The sequence below is a fragment of the Vidua macroura genome, chromosome 15, assembly GCF_024509145.1.
Source record: "Vidua macroura isolate BioBank_ID:100142 chromosome 15, ASM2450914v1, whole genome shotgun sequence".
In the NCBI taxonomy this organism is placed as follows: Eukaryota; Metazoa; Chordata; class Aves; order Passeriformes; family Viduidae; genus Vidua; species Vidua macroura.
Window position 1 is genome coordinate 5,664,580 of NC_071585.1, and position 16,994 is coordinate 5,681,573.

The 16,994-nt window shown below is 40.3% G+C and overlaps 1 protein-coding gene across 1 annotated transcript in view; it reads right to left on the minus strand.

The window, feature by feature from the left end:
• TENM2 (teneurin transmembrane protein 2) overlaps nucleotides 1-1,914 on the minus strand; it is a 555,006-nt gene extending 553,092 nt beyond the window's left edge. Inside the window, exon 1 of the mRNA XM_053991099.1 lies at nucleotides 1,850-1,914. The gene's annotated coding sequence lies outside the window, so the exon portion shown is untranslated. The remainder of the gene's footprint in view (nucleotides 1-1,849) is intronic.
• Between the last annotated feature and the right edge of the window lie 15,080 nt (nucleotides 1,915-16,994).

Sequence of the window (16,994 nt, forward strand, 5' to 3'; positions counted from 1 at the left end):
CTCGGCCCAGCGTTCTGTCTCCCACGCTGGGCATTCCCCCCCCCTTCTCCTTCTCCTCTGCCGGCAAATTTCCAGGTGCCGCCAGGCTCTCTGTCACTTTCCCTCTGTGGGGGGGGAACAAAGGCATCTCCACTTCTCTCCACCCTTCCGTCCAGGAGCTGGCTCGGTTCCAGACCCTCAGCCCCTCGGCCTACCTGGACAAGGCCGCGTGGCTTCCCCTCCTGCACCCAGCCCGAGGCCGGGCAGGGGAGGTCTGCACTCCCTGACCACCGGAACCAAAGAGACAGTTCCCCTGGGAGTTCTTGCTTTTAACCCCCTGTGTTCTCAGAGGCGTGTCCATACTTTCAGTGGTCACTCCAGGTGCCAATATCCAAACCTGACCACTGATTGGTTTGACCCAACTTCCTGGAAAAAAATTCACTTCCATGTCAAACCACGACAACTAGATAGATACATTTAAAATAGTCAAAACTATTTCAGGAATCCCCTATTTCATATTTCTAACCATACAGAAATGGCAGAAAGCTGTCATGAAACTTAGACCTGTAAAATAATAAAAATAATTTTTAAAACCACCACAATCCCACCAGATCAAGGATTCCTTATACTGAGATATCTCATTTTTCTCATTTTAATTTTCTTATACTACATAAAATTTGAAAATTTAAAGATCAGGCCCTTGGAGTAATTTACTTTATAAGTACGGAGTAGAGATCTTAATGGTCTAAAAACTGAAAAAGTACAGCCCTGGAGTCAGAAATTAACCTTCCAGTAGAAATATGTAACAACAACCAAATGGCACATTGCAAACAATGCAGAAAAACGTGTTGATTTTTTTCAGTGTGAATTAAAGAATTCCCTCAGAATTTGGTGCTTGTCATATGTGAACTCCACTCTTTTTGCCATGCTTTTCAAGACAAGTGAAACAATTTAAAATGTTATATTAAACTAACTCCAAATGAGAGATTTATTTTACAAAAGGCACAATCTGGAAGTGGCTTCCCATGAAATATTTCCACTGAATTAAATTACTCGAGTAAGAATTCTCCGGTGTCTCACTGAAAATCATTCTCAGTAAAATTAAAATCCATAAGAGAAGATTTTTTTTTTTTTTTTTTTTGAACCTCAGTTGGGTTTGGTTTTGTTTTTTTTCTGATGGGACTCTATTAACCAAAGGTTATGTTCCCTTTACTCTTCAGCTATTCTTAAGCAGGACAGCCCATTTCCACTGCTGGACACACTGGGATAAGTGTGGTACTTTATATAATTACCTGAATTCCCAGAGCATGTGTACAACAGTAATTAAACTGTAGGGTGTCTTGTGAGCATTCTGACCAGCAGTTAGAGACACCATGAAAGAACAGCTAATGGGAAGATTTCTTCTCTTTGTCTTTTCTCTGCATAGCATATATTGTCTATACTCAGATATAGAACTATATGCAACCAGTCATACAGACTAAATTTTTGTTATGTTCAGGATCTGAGCAAAAGGCTCATTTGAGTGAAGAAAAAAATATTTTGATGTCATAAGCAATAAATTCCTAACACCCTCATTTGATCCTGAATTTGTCAGGATGAGCAAAGCCCCCAAATGAACATGCAGGTAGACAGGACAAAGGCATATTCCTTTTAGTGGGGCCTTCTGAAGTAATTCAGCTGGGCTGGAAAAGACTGAAGTAGATTCTTTAGAGCAAAGTGCTGAGACAAATTGCTCTCCTCTACAAAACCACTTTCCTGCAGAGATCTTCCCAGGCACTTTTGAAGCATAGATGGAACCACTTTGGCCAACAATATAAACACATCTGTGAGCAAACAGCACACAAAAGTCAGGTTGTGAGTACTCACTGACCGGGCAGTCGGCAGTGCTCACTCTGGCAGTCCTTAGGGGTCGTGTCTTTAGCTCATCAGGTGAGAGGGAATTCTTACTGCAGTAGGCAGTGAAAACCAAGATGGATCTGCTAGAAAGAAATAAGTATAACTTTCAGGAAAAAAACCCTGTAAAATCCTAGCAATAAGCAGAGGCTTTAACAGTGTTTTGGTGTTTATCTATCAGTTTTTAACCACCAAAAGGACCCTACAATCTAACCACACCAGATATAAGAAATAAACCTTCTAGATTCCTCTTTCCACATGCTTCCTCTTTTCCCTCCCCCGTCCCAAATGCAGACACTCAAGCACAAAGACTGCTTAGTAATTTATTTTTTACACTGCTAAATTAGTAAATAAGAAAGAACCACATCTTCCCTACTCAGTTCAAAAGAATAAAAGGCCATTATGAACTTAAGCAGAATTTCCCAATACTTTAACATCATGACACTTTTTCCACTGGGAATTTTTATTACAAAAAAATTTAAATGAAAATAGCCTCAGATGTTGCCACTTCACAGACCATTTGTTGCTTTCTCTGTCAATTTATTATTTTCTTTCTCAGTATGCAATACTTTCTAATACCTGTTGATTCCCACATTTTCTTCAGAATTTCTATTATCCACAGAAGTATTTTTGGAAAAACAAGTATAACCTAATATGTCCATTGCCTCAGCAATTTCCACCTGGTCAATGAAATGATCCAGGCAGAGCCAAAACTGTATGTAAGATGACTCTGAAAGAAGCATATGTCTCACTTTGCATTATAAAACTGAGCAATAAGAAATAAGGGTGAAGAAGTGATTGGTCATTCTGCCAAAGAAATTTGAATAGTTGATGGCAGCCCACTCAAAAAAAAATACAAAATCCTTACGGCTGGAGTGGGGAACAGACATGTCAACCATCAATATCAGAGCCAAATGTTTCATCATAAGCATGTACAAAAACCTATAGAGACAAGCTAATGCTTTCCAGTGTTCTGCATGAAACTTTTAAGCTACTTTCTTTTAACAGTGAGAGCATTTAACACTGCTTTATCCATGTCTTTCAATGAATTTAAATGAACAGTACTTATTTTTGGTTAAAAAAGAAGCTTGATGTACTAGGACTGCTTAACTGCTGAGGTTTATCTCCCTAGAAATGAATAGGCATAATTGTATTTCAGGCCAACAGCTTTCCATAAAGCATCAATTTTTTAAATAAGACAAAGAACTGGATACATATTGTACACTAATATCATGTAAAATCTTTATGGCCAGAATCCTGGCATAAGGTTTTCTGAGAATATGAATCAAGGTGAAAAAAAACCCCAATGTTTTTAATGAGCAAATGTGAAAGCTGAAATGCAAATGTGAAAGCTGAAATAACCTCACTAATTCGGGTTTGGGATGCAGTCTTTACTTTCATAATCTCCTTATTTTCACTATTATACTTACTTTCCTTTGTGCAATCCTTTCAACCTATGCCTAAGTGCAAATTACACTTCTAATACCTACCTCCTGCTTTGGTAATTCTGTGCCATTTACAGTATTTGCTTATAATTGTTAATTCTTTTACACCTTCCCTGTCTGTGTATCACTATTTCAGGAGCTGCTGGATTTGGAACAGCAGGATCCATAAGAACAGTGTTGGGTTACAGAGATACAGACACTGATAAAAGGAATTCATATGTGAGAGCTAAAATCTACCTCATAAGAGAACATCTTTAAACCTCAGCCAAGTCCACCTCACCCAGACTTTTCAAAGTGATCACAGGGAGCTGCTGGCTGACTGAAGGACACGTGGCCACTTGGCAACTCCAGCTGAGAAGGGTTTTGGATTTGGAGCCCACGGTGCCCATGCTCAGGGCTCTGCTGGGGCACAGTCCCTGCCCACCAGGAGGGGACAGGTCCAGCCCTGCCCAGGCACTGCCAGCCTGTCACCCCTCCTTGGCCACCGTGCTGGCCCTCCCTGGGCTGCTGGAGTCACCTCTGCTCATGGAGCAAAGCGGAAGGAAGAGACAAGATTGTGCAAAAATGTCTTTAAAAATCAGGCTGAAGTAAGTAGAGAGCTTTTCAAAGTCACAGGAGATGTAAAAGCATATGACACTGTAAAAAAAGAGCTACAATCTCAGTTCTCAATTCTTCCTTTGTCCTCTTTATATGTGGAAGGTCCAAAGAAAGGTGAAACTTTCTAGCTGCAACAGAATCAGAAAAGAAACAAAAAAAGCCCAAACAAGCCAAACAAAAATCCCCATCATAAATCCATGTAGAAAATTAGTTAACAAAAATCAAAACAGGTTTCATGTTTTACTACAGAGTTGTCAATAAAGTACTTGTTACCAAGACTGACTAAAAATACAGTCTGACAAGTTCTAATATTTTTTTGCCTTGAAGTAGCTTTCCGTAAGAAAGCAGGGGAGAAGTGTTTGTAAACATCGACTAGTATTTACAAACAAGCCAAACCAAGCAAGAAAAGAAGCAAAGCCAAAGGGAATGAAGTTGTTCCTTTCAGACCTCTCTTAGCATAATACTGGATTCTTTAAAAATAATTTTAGCAGGTACTACATAACCAGCATAAAAATGGAGCTTCACTGTTTCTCAGAAGAGAAGTCACAGTGCAGCAGTTTGCCCATTTCCATAATGCCTCTCCACATCAGTGCCAATGAGGCACAGGTGAGCATTAAAAACTCCAGGGCTGCCCATCTGCACCAATGCCACCCTCAGGTCCCTGCTGCCACCCACATCCCAGCCACCCCAGCAGTGCTAGGAACCACAGCAGCACTTGGAGCAGCAGTATGGAAAGGGTTAAATAAATGGAAGGCAGAGTTGCAAATTACTTGGAGTGCCACTGGAAGAACTGATATAAAAACCCATAAATTGAGTATGTGCTGCAAGATGGGGTCCTTTAGAGTAATCTGCCAGGACTGCTGAGATGCTATCTACGAGCAGTCAGACACTTAAAACTTGGAGAGAGGATTTGGCACACTTGATGCTGTTGCATGTCTTGCCCTTGGTAATGATTAATTAATGAGTCGTGTTTCTTAGATGAAGGTTATAGATTAGACACACAGCAATGATAGAAATGAAATATCACAGCTGCAAGCATCTAAAAGCCAGGGAACAGCAAAATCTACATAACACAGACAATTTGTCCTGGTTGGTACATACTCTACATTTTGTTTTATTAGTAGTATTTTTAATTTTAATTTCTTTTTTTTCCTTAGTCAATAGATCATTTAGCACAAGGTATTCAGAGCTTCACTAAATCAATTTCCTGCTCATTTTTGACACTGCTGGCCCCAGGCCAGGCAGCCTCCCCGACTCACCCTGCTGCTGCTCAGCACCAACCCCTCCATGCTCACCGCTCCCCAGAGGACACTACTCTGCTTTAATTGCCTGGGATCTTGGCATAAGAAGATGGAAGAAGTGTCTGTGAATACCACGTGCCCAATTTTCCTTGCATTTGGCATTACACAGCACTTTGCATGCTGCAGGACAGGCCTGGGTGCCTTCAGCTGTAAGCTCAGATGATAAGCATTTTTACATACCCAGTAAATAAGGCACAAGTACACATTTACTGGCCATGCCAATGCAAAAATCTGTAATCTGTCACCTTGCAGGCAGCTGTGGGACACAGCAGTTCCAGTTCCCCTCTCTGCTAAAAGCTGCACCACAGGAACTCAGCAGCAGCATCACAAACCTCGTGCTCGGGCTGGAGAGCAGCGCTGCTCCCACCAGCAGCTCGCTCCTTACCAGGTGTTGCCAGCTGTGCAACACCTGGCTCCTCTGAGCCAGCACAGGCCTGATGGGTCACTCAGTGAGCCTGACTGGACACCTCACCACACCAGTCCTGTTTCTTTTGTCTCCTCCTGCCACAGCTTTAGTCTGCACCAGTTCCCCGCTCTGGCTCGGCGTATTGCCACATGAGGAGGCAGTGCCAGCAGGAGTGGGAGCACACACAGGATGTCCTGATCAGGTGATGGCACAGCTGTAGTGTAAGACTACACAAACCATTTGCACAAACCATGGTGTCCCTGTCCTTTTTGAACAACCTGTGTCATGGACTTCACCTCAGCAGGAAAGATCCCTAAACCAAATCCACAGCACTGATCTCACAAACACCACCCTATGCAGCTTCCCAAGACTGATGTGTTCCGAGGCTGCACCGGATCAAAGCACTGCACCAATGGTTCTGAAGAAAAGATACCATCGTGCAACTTCACCCAAAGGCCAGGACAAATTCAAATTAAAGATCTCTGTCTTGGCTATTAAGTCCTTGACTTTTCTCACTGCTCCATCCCCACACACCTCTCTTTTTCTTTGGCAACTTGAACAATTGCCTTGCAGTGTAGCCAGTATTGCAATAAAGACAGAGACAAGCTTGCAGAGAGATGACTTGGAAGAAAAACTGTATTCACGGTATTCAAAAACCAAATCCAGTACTTTCATGTCAACTCACTTTGCATGCACAGTGCATACTTTATATTCAATGTATAAAGTTAACATCCTCCAGAAACTTATTTAAACTAATGATTTATATAATTCTGAACATTCTAACAAATCAGGGAATATCTAGAATTTCCATTCAGTTGATATTTAATACAAATGCCAATTACTTAAAGTGATATTGACCATAACATTGCATCCTTGACAAATAGGAGTAAAACTTTCAAAATATGTTTTTCCTCATCTTGACATCAATACATATAATGGAAATTGGGTTTATGAGCTGCAGTCCAAATTTGAAAGAAAAAAATATTTCTTCTTTCTGCTAGCCAGCAAAAGATATGACAGACAGTGGTAGATTAGAAAATTGAAATGAACTGAATTCTGGGTAATGAAAAATAATAATAATAAAGTTTTTAACAGCCATGAAATTATAAACATAAGTTTTTTCAATATATTACAGCTGTAGAACAAAAAAAAATGATATTACAAAAAGGAAAACACTCCAGATTTCTCAAGTATGTAACTTTTGTACTTCATAACTGACATATTTCCAAACATCTAGCTTAAAAACAGCACCATTTTTTTTAATGAATATTAGTAATAGTTGAAGACAGCACTTTGTATTTTCAAGAGAAATTCTGGATAAAGTCAGCAAGACTTTAGCAACAGAAAAAAAAAAAAGATCATGGTAAACATCTAATAGCACTGCTTTCAAGAGGCAGAGAGCAAAAAAATCACAGCAGAAAAAAACCCCCATACACCACTGAAGTAACTTTGTAACATCTTCAGAGATACAGCAACCTTAATCCAAATAAAAAGAAAAGCAGTAAAAATGAAAAATATACCAGTCTGACATGTCTACTGAAATATGTATCCCTAGGAGCAGGAGGAAAGAATGCAGAAGCTGAAAGGAAGCACCATGGTCATCCAAACGTGAAGAAGATCATGATTTCACACAGAAATTAAAGATGCTGCAATGGAATAACAGTAAAAGTTGATGTTTAACAAGCAGCAGCTGTAGGAAGAAGCCATTGCACCAACAAATCAGGACAGCTGACACTAACAAAGCAAAACTGTGCTCAGTGAAAAACTGCATCGCTCACCACCACTGCTGGGTGGTTCATCCATGGCCTGTATCTATCCAGAGCTTTGGATAGATCCCAACCCCGGATAACAAACTTCAAAGACTCTGTGCTGTTCAAGGGTATCAGGAGTTCCTAAACTGCAAGAGGAAGAACCTGAAAGGAAAAGGCACAAAAAACTCTAGAGGAGAAATGAGTAAACTAAATATTTTCCTATGTATTTTTAAAAATATATATATATGAAAGGAAAGTTGTTTATTTTTTTTTTTCCCAGAACAAGTATAGTGTGTATTTAACACCTACAAATAATACCTCTTGTTTACTAACAAAACAAAGGACTGAAAAAGCATCATGTAAAGAAGAAACATCCATCAATAATCTGGAGAGTAAAGAAGAGGCCAACAGTGAAGAATTCATTCATTTCTCAAGAAGGGAAAAGAAAGGTGTTGGAAGGAGGAAGGAAAATGTCTGAGTGAGCTGCATGAAAGGCACCCTGGCACTGGGCAGGGGAGCAGCACAAAACAACCTGGGCTCTGCCCACCACAGCTGTGACCCAGTAAGGCCCCAGGCTGAACAATCAAGGAGAAAACCACTCTCTCGATACTCAGTTTTGGTTTGGATTTTCTTTTTAAGTAGCTCAGCTAACCAAAACATTAATCAATGTCTCAGCAGAGTACAGACCACAGCATAAACCTCAGCAATTACCGATTCAAAGAAATGATAGAAACAAACAGCCAAGTAGATGATAACCTGAAGAAATTAATCAGGAGCTCCGCTTGTAAGTGTGAAAATAAATATAACTGTATTTACCATTACTTTACGCTGAGAGTTTCCAATAAAGAAGGATAAAATAAAACAGAGAAAACGATAAAACCTACAGTGAAAGTGCCAGAGTATCATGAACTTCCAGAATTACTGCAAAGCTTCAAAGATGGGCATCGTGGTAAGCAGAGCCAAACAGCAAGAGAGAGACACTTAGGGTGCAAATGGGAACATCGGGAGAGGAGGAGAGGGAACAGACAAGGTGGATGATCTCATTAGGCCAAACACAGCTCACCAGAGGAGGACAGGAACTGGGGCTGCCAGAAAGTGAAGGGAGTATCAGCAGGGCAGGGGGAAGAGCTGCCCCATCAGTCCTTTAGTGCTGCTGGGAGCAGCACCAGAGGTGGATCTGCATCTTGAATCATAAAACACCCTGCATGTCAAGTCCTGCTCTTCCCTTGCATTGCGGCAGACACTATGGAAGCACCTGAGGCAGCTTCAAGCGTTGGGAGGCATTCTTCAGGGGGGAAAAAGGGAACTCTGCACCCATTCACAGCACCATCACCAGACACCACTGAAGTACAAGTGTAATTGGGGCTGGATATAAGCAAAGCTTAACATTCCACTAAATTAAGAACTATTCCAACAGAATTTTATGAAAAATCAATAGTAACTGCAACTCCAACCACAGTCTGTGGACAAGCATTATTATTTACAGGCTTACTGAGATAAGCAGTATATTGTCTCTTTAAAAGGGATGAATAAAGTTACCTCAGCAGAGTCCCTCTCTCATTCAGAGCCATAACTGCATGTATGTATAAATACCCATTCCTTTCTAGAGATGAAGCTAAACTGAGCAGCTGCAGACACGTGCATTTGAAAGCATGGGTAAGATGCCTCTGGCTTTATGCAACCTTGCACAGGAGTGTATTCTACAAACTGTCCAGACCAGCACAACACCACCACGGTGGTTCAGCCCTTTATGTTATGTGTTATGTTGTGTTATGTTATGTAATGGTCAAAGTCCTGATGTGCTTTGATTAGATCAGAAGAGAAGCAGCAATACATGAGCCCCACCTTCCCCTGCCCTGTCTGGGTGCTTCCAGGAAGGATTCTGCCCCACGGCAGCACCGCCTCCTCCCACCAGGAGAGCACTGAACACAGCAAACACTGCACTGAATTTACTGCCCTTTGACCACATCCCACCATGCGGAGGCAAGGATACCACAGAGAAAGCTGCAAGGCATGTTATCTGACCTTCCTGACTCTTTTCATACAAGAGCCAGGAGACATAAACAGAACTAGCGGTAGTCTGGTTCAAAATTCTTTTTTTCCCCCATTTTTCTTCCCTCCTTAAAAGAGTCTGTTCTTTACACAGCAAATGCACATTTGTTAGGGAATGCGGGGGAGGCCACAGGTTTGCAAGGATTTAAGCAATGGCATAAAAGCTCCTCACAGAGCCCCACTGAGGCTTCCCAAGCAGCCAAGGCCACATTCAGCTCAAAAAGTCCCTGGACCAAAAGGGCTGCAAGCCTGGGAAAGCCTAAGTGGCATTTCAATTATGACTGCCTCTTGTCCTGTCCCCAGGCATCCACTTAGGGCCATCGATCTGAGCCAGGGCAGCCCATCTCGTATTTCTAGTCCCTTCTGGCATCTCTCTAACTCCAGACAGAGGCAGACAGGAATGATTTGGCTGATAACTAACACCTCATTTTGATAATGCCTTCTGCACTGGCAAATGAAGACAAGAAGTTATATTTTCACCTTTCCCCAAGCTGTTAATCCAACCCCAGAATATTGTCGGTATATCAAGCACTATGTATCACCTGATTTATTTTGACCCACAAGATAGTGTGATTCAGATACAGAATCAAGCCACAGCATTGAAAAAGAGGCATTATGAGATGCTAATCCCCTTCAGTAAACAGCAAATTTAAAAAATAAACAAAACCAAAAAACAAACATACCAACAAAAAAACCCATCAATAAAAAGCTCTGCAAAGTTCACAGTTGCTTTTTACCCTGTCACAGTTTTAGTAGATCCCCTTTCTTCAACTAGACTGCAGACACTCTGTTTTACAAAGTGTCACAAACACCACTCATTTTCAAGAACTGTTTCACCTGTGAATGTATTCTGTGCCTCATCCAGGATTAGTCATCCATTACCAGAAACAGCTGCAAGAGCAGCACAGCCCCTTGGTGCTGATACATTGCTGCTAATGAGCATCAACTGCACTGCCCACACCCCTGTATGGTTAGGAAGTGGGGAAAACTAGAAGGAATTTTTCATTCCTCTATATTTATCCATATTTTAAATATCTAAATATGGTCTGAAACAGCCTTTATTTTCCCTCCTGTAACTCGTGTTCTAACATAACCACTGTAATTAAGTTTTCCCATCTTTTAAGTGTAGCTCTAATAAAACAGTGGCGTAAGAACACATGGTTGGTTAATTCGTGACACAAAATAAAAGGCCAACTGCATGGCAAGCCAGAGCTGTCATTTGAAATTAGGGCATATGACAACCCTAATGTGATCTGAAATTCAGATTTCTATTAGGCCTCATTAAGCAGTTTAGAGAAATTCTTACTTATTTTTATTGGGTCTTTTTTATCTAATTACTTTTACAGAATGATGTACATAAATACATAAAGACTTTTGAAATAATAAAGTATTTTAGTATTAAGTTTTTTTCAAGTACTATCACCTCTCAGGTGTGCAAGAGAAAAGGCAAGACCCTTCATAGTTAATTAAAAATTAAAACCTCTCAAAATTATGATAAAAATATCTGGCCTATGTATTGGATATTCTTTCCAAAATGATCCCAAAGCAAGCAGTACCCAATATTCATAAAATTAAGCAGCACTTTGCCAGCACTTTGTCTTTTAGATAAGGGTTATTTATCATAAGATTAAAGTAAACATACTTTTATAAATTGTAGTTTAAAGACAGATTTACTTTGTCTTTGTAGGTTCTGTTTATTGTTGTCCTCATCTCCGACAAAACCTGTCAACTCCTTAGCTTAGGGCCTTGATACAACACAGCAATAAAATGTGCCATGCATAAATGCTTATGGCTTATCAACAGTCCCTCAGTTACAGAAATAATTATATTTATTAATTAATCCCTGAAGAGCCACATGCTTCTTCTTTGCTGGCATCCCACTACTGACTGTAGTTTATCTGTCTGCAAAACATTTATTTTCAGTATGTTTATATGGTAACTATTGCAATCTAAAAATCTTTTTCATTTAAAAAAATATTTCTCAAGATACTTTTGTTTGGTTGTTTTGTTTGTTTTGGGTTTTTTGGTGTTTTTTTTTGTTTTTTTTTTTGGCTGGCAAGTTTCTTGGTTTGTTTTTTTAATAAGCCTTTGGGAAAGAAACACAAAGAAAATTTGATATCCACCAGGAGTTTTGGTGTAATTCTTCTGCTCCCAGCCATCTCTATCACTCTGCACTGAGCAAACAGGACAATTTTAAAACCTGCAGGTGTTTTCATTAAACATATATTGATAAAAAATACTGTGCATGGTTTAATTTTTGCAAAACAGAAAAGACTCAATGCACTAAATGAGCTTAAAGGCCTTACTTAAGAGTATTGGTATTTGAATACTGAATACTGGATAGCACTGGAGTGAGCATAAATGCACTCAGATAGGATTTTCAAGTATTAAAAGCTAAGACAGTGAATCTATACATAGACACTGAATGAAGCAGAGCTTAAAAGTACACCGATTGCTCCTGGCTTTGCTAACTTAGTAATAGGCAAGAATGGTTTCCCCTTTACAATGAAAAATCTTAAATGCCCACACATACAAGGGCAGCTCAACTTCCAGGTGATAAGCCCCTGGAAAATGTCATTAGTACCTGAATTTCAAAGTACAGCATTTCAAATGAATTTCAATATTTTGAAAAATACTTGGTTTAGAAAAGAATACTGTGAGTTGGACCTAGAGGTTTAGAAATCCAAACAAATATTTCTGATGAAAAAAACCCAAAAAAACCAAACCAGATAAAATACAAGCCTTTATAAGCAGAGTGGCTGACCATTTGTAACATGACCAAAAAAATTCCAACATGGTACCAAAATCTGCCAACAGAAGCACACAGTCCTGGAAAGAGGGTGCACCTCACAGAGCTCACTGACAGGACAAGGAGCAGTGGCACAGACACACCTGTCCAGCACAAATCCAACACTGGACCTGGTCACCTGGAGAAGCTCTGGTGCCTCCATCTGTGGAGATACTCCAAACCCAACTGGATGTGTCCTGAGCAACCTGCCCTGCTGGGCCCTGCTTGGGCACGGAGCCAGACTAAAGCTCTAGAGGGGATTCTGGAAGTACAAGGAACTGGCAGGACTCCAGAAATTCCTTCCAGCTAAAATTTTCAGCATTCATCTTCCACTTTTGTTTGTGGCACGCCTGAAGGCAGTCATTTCACACTGTCCTCAAGTGCAAGAGCTACAAGATATTAAGTTGCATACATGCCTTTAAAAATAGAAAGGGGCTAAACTCTCTGTTCCTGATCTGTGCTTGCTTACATCACTGGTAACCACTGCACTTGATTTGCAAAACAAGAAAGACAGAAAAAAAGCAGCAGTTTAACAAAAACAAAATTAGTCTCCCAAAGACCAATCACCAGAACAAGGAGTAGGGAATAAAAACTCTTAATATCTATGAAATTTAACAGAGGGCAATCACCTTGAAGATATTAAATTCCCCTGAGTGCTGGGAAAATCTGTCAGGTAGTAAAACAAGAGACTTGAATTATCGTCCCCTCTGAAACATCTGAGGCTGTAACTTGGCTACCTGAGCAGCTCCCACCCAGCACCCCAGGGCCAGGCAGAAGTGCTGCTGCTGCTGGTGACAGGGCAGGAGGAACCTCAGGAAGGTTAACAGGAACCGGCATTACTGCAGGGCAAAAGGGACAAAGGGAAGATCCCATGAAATATGAGCAAAGATAAACTAGTAAAGCTTTCTGGTGGGAGGCTTGCTGAGGGGATCAGGGATAAAGGACAGAAACCTGCAGGCAGTGAAGCTTCATTAGTTCTACTGATCACAGAACAATTTGTTTTTAGGAAAGTATTTTGGTTTGTTTGTTATCTGCCTTACAAGAATGAACAGGTGCCTTAATATACTCTGCATGTGGAGTAACAGAGGAACAGCCAATACCACCAGCCCTCTGTTCAGGCTCAATTTATAAATGGAAAAGTGATTCTGCATTCAACAGGAAGGATAAAAACGGTATCCTGCTGTTCACAGTGGGAGACAGAATTTAAATATCCTGTAACATAATTTGGTACATCACCACATGTCAGGCTTGACTCTCCTCATTTACGCCAGTAAGCTCTTACACAAGAACAAATCTTTTCACTCCAAGGCAGTAACTTCGGATTTACTCTGGGACAAATGAAAGAGCGTGAGGTGCTCTTATCATAATAAAATTTGTCATCTCCTGTTAAATGCATTAATGGCAGATATAATCATCTGTTAGTATTATATTACAAGATAACAATATCGGCACCAGATTGGAAGAGGAAATAGATTGTGATTTGTTGTTAAGTAACTCATACCATCATCCACAAAAATCAGTTAGTAGGTTGTAGTGTTCTCCAATTTCAGTTGCTTTTTAATTAAAAGAGTAAATCAAATCACAACTAAAAAGAAATTAGAAGCTTTACACTGGGGGAAAAGTTTTTTTAAGGATGGTTTTAACATCCACCATTATGTTCCATTTCAGATGATAGAAGGTCACAACAAAGGTGTCATTTATTTCAGTAAAGTCACACCTTAAACTAAATGGGGAACATTTTTTCTCCTCTAGTTCCCAAATTCTTCCACTGTACAACAGCATTAGGCCACAGATAGCTTGTAGAACACAGCACCAACAAAGCACCAATCACGACAGAAATACCCTTTGCCTAAATGGCTCTCATTAACATTTAAAATAATAAAAAAAACCCCCATTTTTAATGCAAGGCAGCCAATTGTGCGGGATGTAGCCACCGGCCCTGAGCACATTCCCGTTCCCAGGCTGAAGTGCCCTCTGCTGGCCCCGCGCTCGCCCGGACTGAATCAGGAAACTTCATTCCATTGGGCACTCGGACTCCTCCAAAGACACCTCATTTAACTGCTGAAAGTTGTTTTCCTTTTTACCTCCACGGAATCTGCATAAGGGAGAGTTACAAAAGGGGGTTTAAACTTCGCAGCAAGAATTGAGGGTCTGTTGGCTTGGCTCACATGCTCTAATTCTGTGGGTGGGGGAGAGGCAGATGAATGAATAAGAGAATGAGCAAACAGGTGAACTGAAGCTGAAGGACACCAAGAGAGCAGGTAGCTACAGTGATAAAGTAGAAGATTAAATGTATAGGAAGGCTGCAGAGGAAATTCAGCAAGGAGATTCAAGAAGAGAGAGCACACCAAAATCCATCCATGAAATAAGTATGCCATTTTCACTTTGGCTAAATTAGATTTCAGCCCTGAACTTAATGAGGATGATGAAGTCACATTTCTCCACACCATTTTTTTTATGGTTGGGAGGTGGGTAGGTGATACTTGATTTTTTCCTTCTGAACCTTCTCTAAGTCTACAGATGCCTCTATACTCGAGAGCTGCTTCCTTTGATTCCCCTAAGCTTTGCAGCCATCCAGTTCTTCAGAAGCTCAGCAGGGGTAAGAGAAGACTGGTCTATCTTTGAGGAAGGAGGACAGCTTCAGGCAAAGAATATTAGTTATGTGAAGCAGCAATAAACTCCTCAGAGATACCTGCCAGGACCTGAGAAAGAGCAAATTGCTGCTCCATCTTTTCCTGCTCTTACCTTGCCATTTAGATCCATCAAGAAAAAAACAACACAGAGAATATTTTTTTCTTTCCACTAAAGATTACAAGCCAAAAATCAGGAGGAGGTTTAGGGTTAGGTGTCCCTCTAATAGAGATGAGCAACAGGACTGAGGCAGCAAGAAGGATCAGAAATAAAAACCACAATTAAAACTTAAAATTTATTTCAGGCTGCGCCTATCAATCTTTCATTATTCCTACCATTAGCATTAGTTAGACTTCTATAATAAAACAAATACCATCCTTGAAAGGGCTGGTAGAGAAACCAGCTTTCATGCTTGCTAGCTGAAAGACCTGATAAAGGATACAAAGCATTAAAACACATCCAGATCATTAAGTCTTTGTCCTCAAAGAATTTTCATCATTGGCCAGTTAATTTTCATAGAAATTTTGGAAGTGTGCTAAAAAAACATTTTATTTTCTTCACATGAATTCTGAGCACTGGAAAGAACTAACTTCCTGTGTTTTGCTAAATCTAAAACAGTTTGGGGATTTTTAGGATCAATCTTCTGTCATCAATTAAAAGGGGAGGAACAATCAGGTTTAATAGATTTATCCCAAATACAGTCACTGGCATTCAAACACATGCCAATAGTTGCAAGTTTTCTGGAGTAGAAATTTATATTTCACCATCTGATGCAACTGTATGATAAATCCAGTTTCTAGAAGTGCAGTCCATTTCATAGACAAAGGCAAGCTTATATCTACATGGCTAAATGACCTTGAAATAATTAAAAGATTAATTAATTTTTCTGCTCAATTTAGGCATGCTTATAACAAAAATACTCATTTGAGTTCTGCTTTTCTAGCAATAGGTGGCACTGTCAAATATCACTTGCATAAGCATCTCTTGTGCACCATATCATTCAACAGTCAAGTGGAACATCTGCAGGGAAATGTGGCTAAAGTTATTTTCCTTTCTGCTTCCTCTAAACAGGACATCTTGCAGTTGTTTCATTCCCTGTTTTAAACTGCTCAAAAACATTTCTATAACAGTTAAAAACTCGAGAGAAATATGCTGTTCATGTTTTGAAGAGTATGCTGCTTTAGACAAGTGGCAAGCAAACAAACATGCCACATGCTCCAGCAATCTGTACGATAATACTAATATTTACAAAAAATATACCAAAATGCAGTTTTAAATAGGGATTACCTCAGCACTTTCATCTCACTTTTTGTGACTTGTTAAAATGCTTCCATATTTCCCCAGATTTGTAGATAATATTCATGGTTGGCAAATGGCACATCTCTTAGCTTGCAAAATAAGCAGCTGACTACTCTGCCCCTTCAGCTTATTCCACCACCTTTCCCTTTCTTCCAAACTCACCAGATTCCTGCTCTCTGCAGCATTCCCTCAACGTGCTGATGTCTTTTTTTCCTCCACTAGTGGTACACTGGCTCTGCAGCCCTGATTTGTCAGAGATGCTTAACTGCAACACAGAGCCAGAAGCCTGATCTCACTGTTTATGAGGCTGATCATGTACATAATATTGTTTTTGAGACTTGCCACTTCTCCAGTGTAATTTTTTAAGTCCCAACTCCAATATAATATGCTCCTCACCTAAGCTGTTTACATAAGCGATATGCTTCACAGGAAAGAAAAGTATACCAGACTAAGTCTCTTTAGGATTTTAATTTCTTTTGTTTCAAAGTAAAATGTGCTGGAAGCCCAGAAACAACAACCAGTTGTCTCAAAGCAAAGAAGGAATTAAACATCAAAGCTGTTTGCTTAAGTCTTTTGGTGATTATGGCAAAAGCATTAAATCAATCCCAAAAGCACAATATGCCATTGGGCAACCTCCTGCTCTTTCTGCACAGCAGAGCCACATCCCTGGTATTTCACAGCACTTTCTGATGTGGAGCACACCCAGACTCCACTGCAGTGCACTGACAGGACGTGTTTCACCCTGCACTGTCCCTTGTCCCCTGTCCTCAGCCGTTCATCACCTCAGCTGCTGTCCTGCACAACGATGACACCATCAGCATCCACCTGGGACTAACCTGCTTTGCTGCAGGG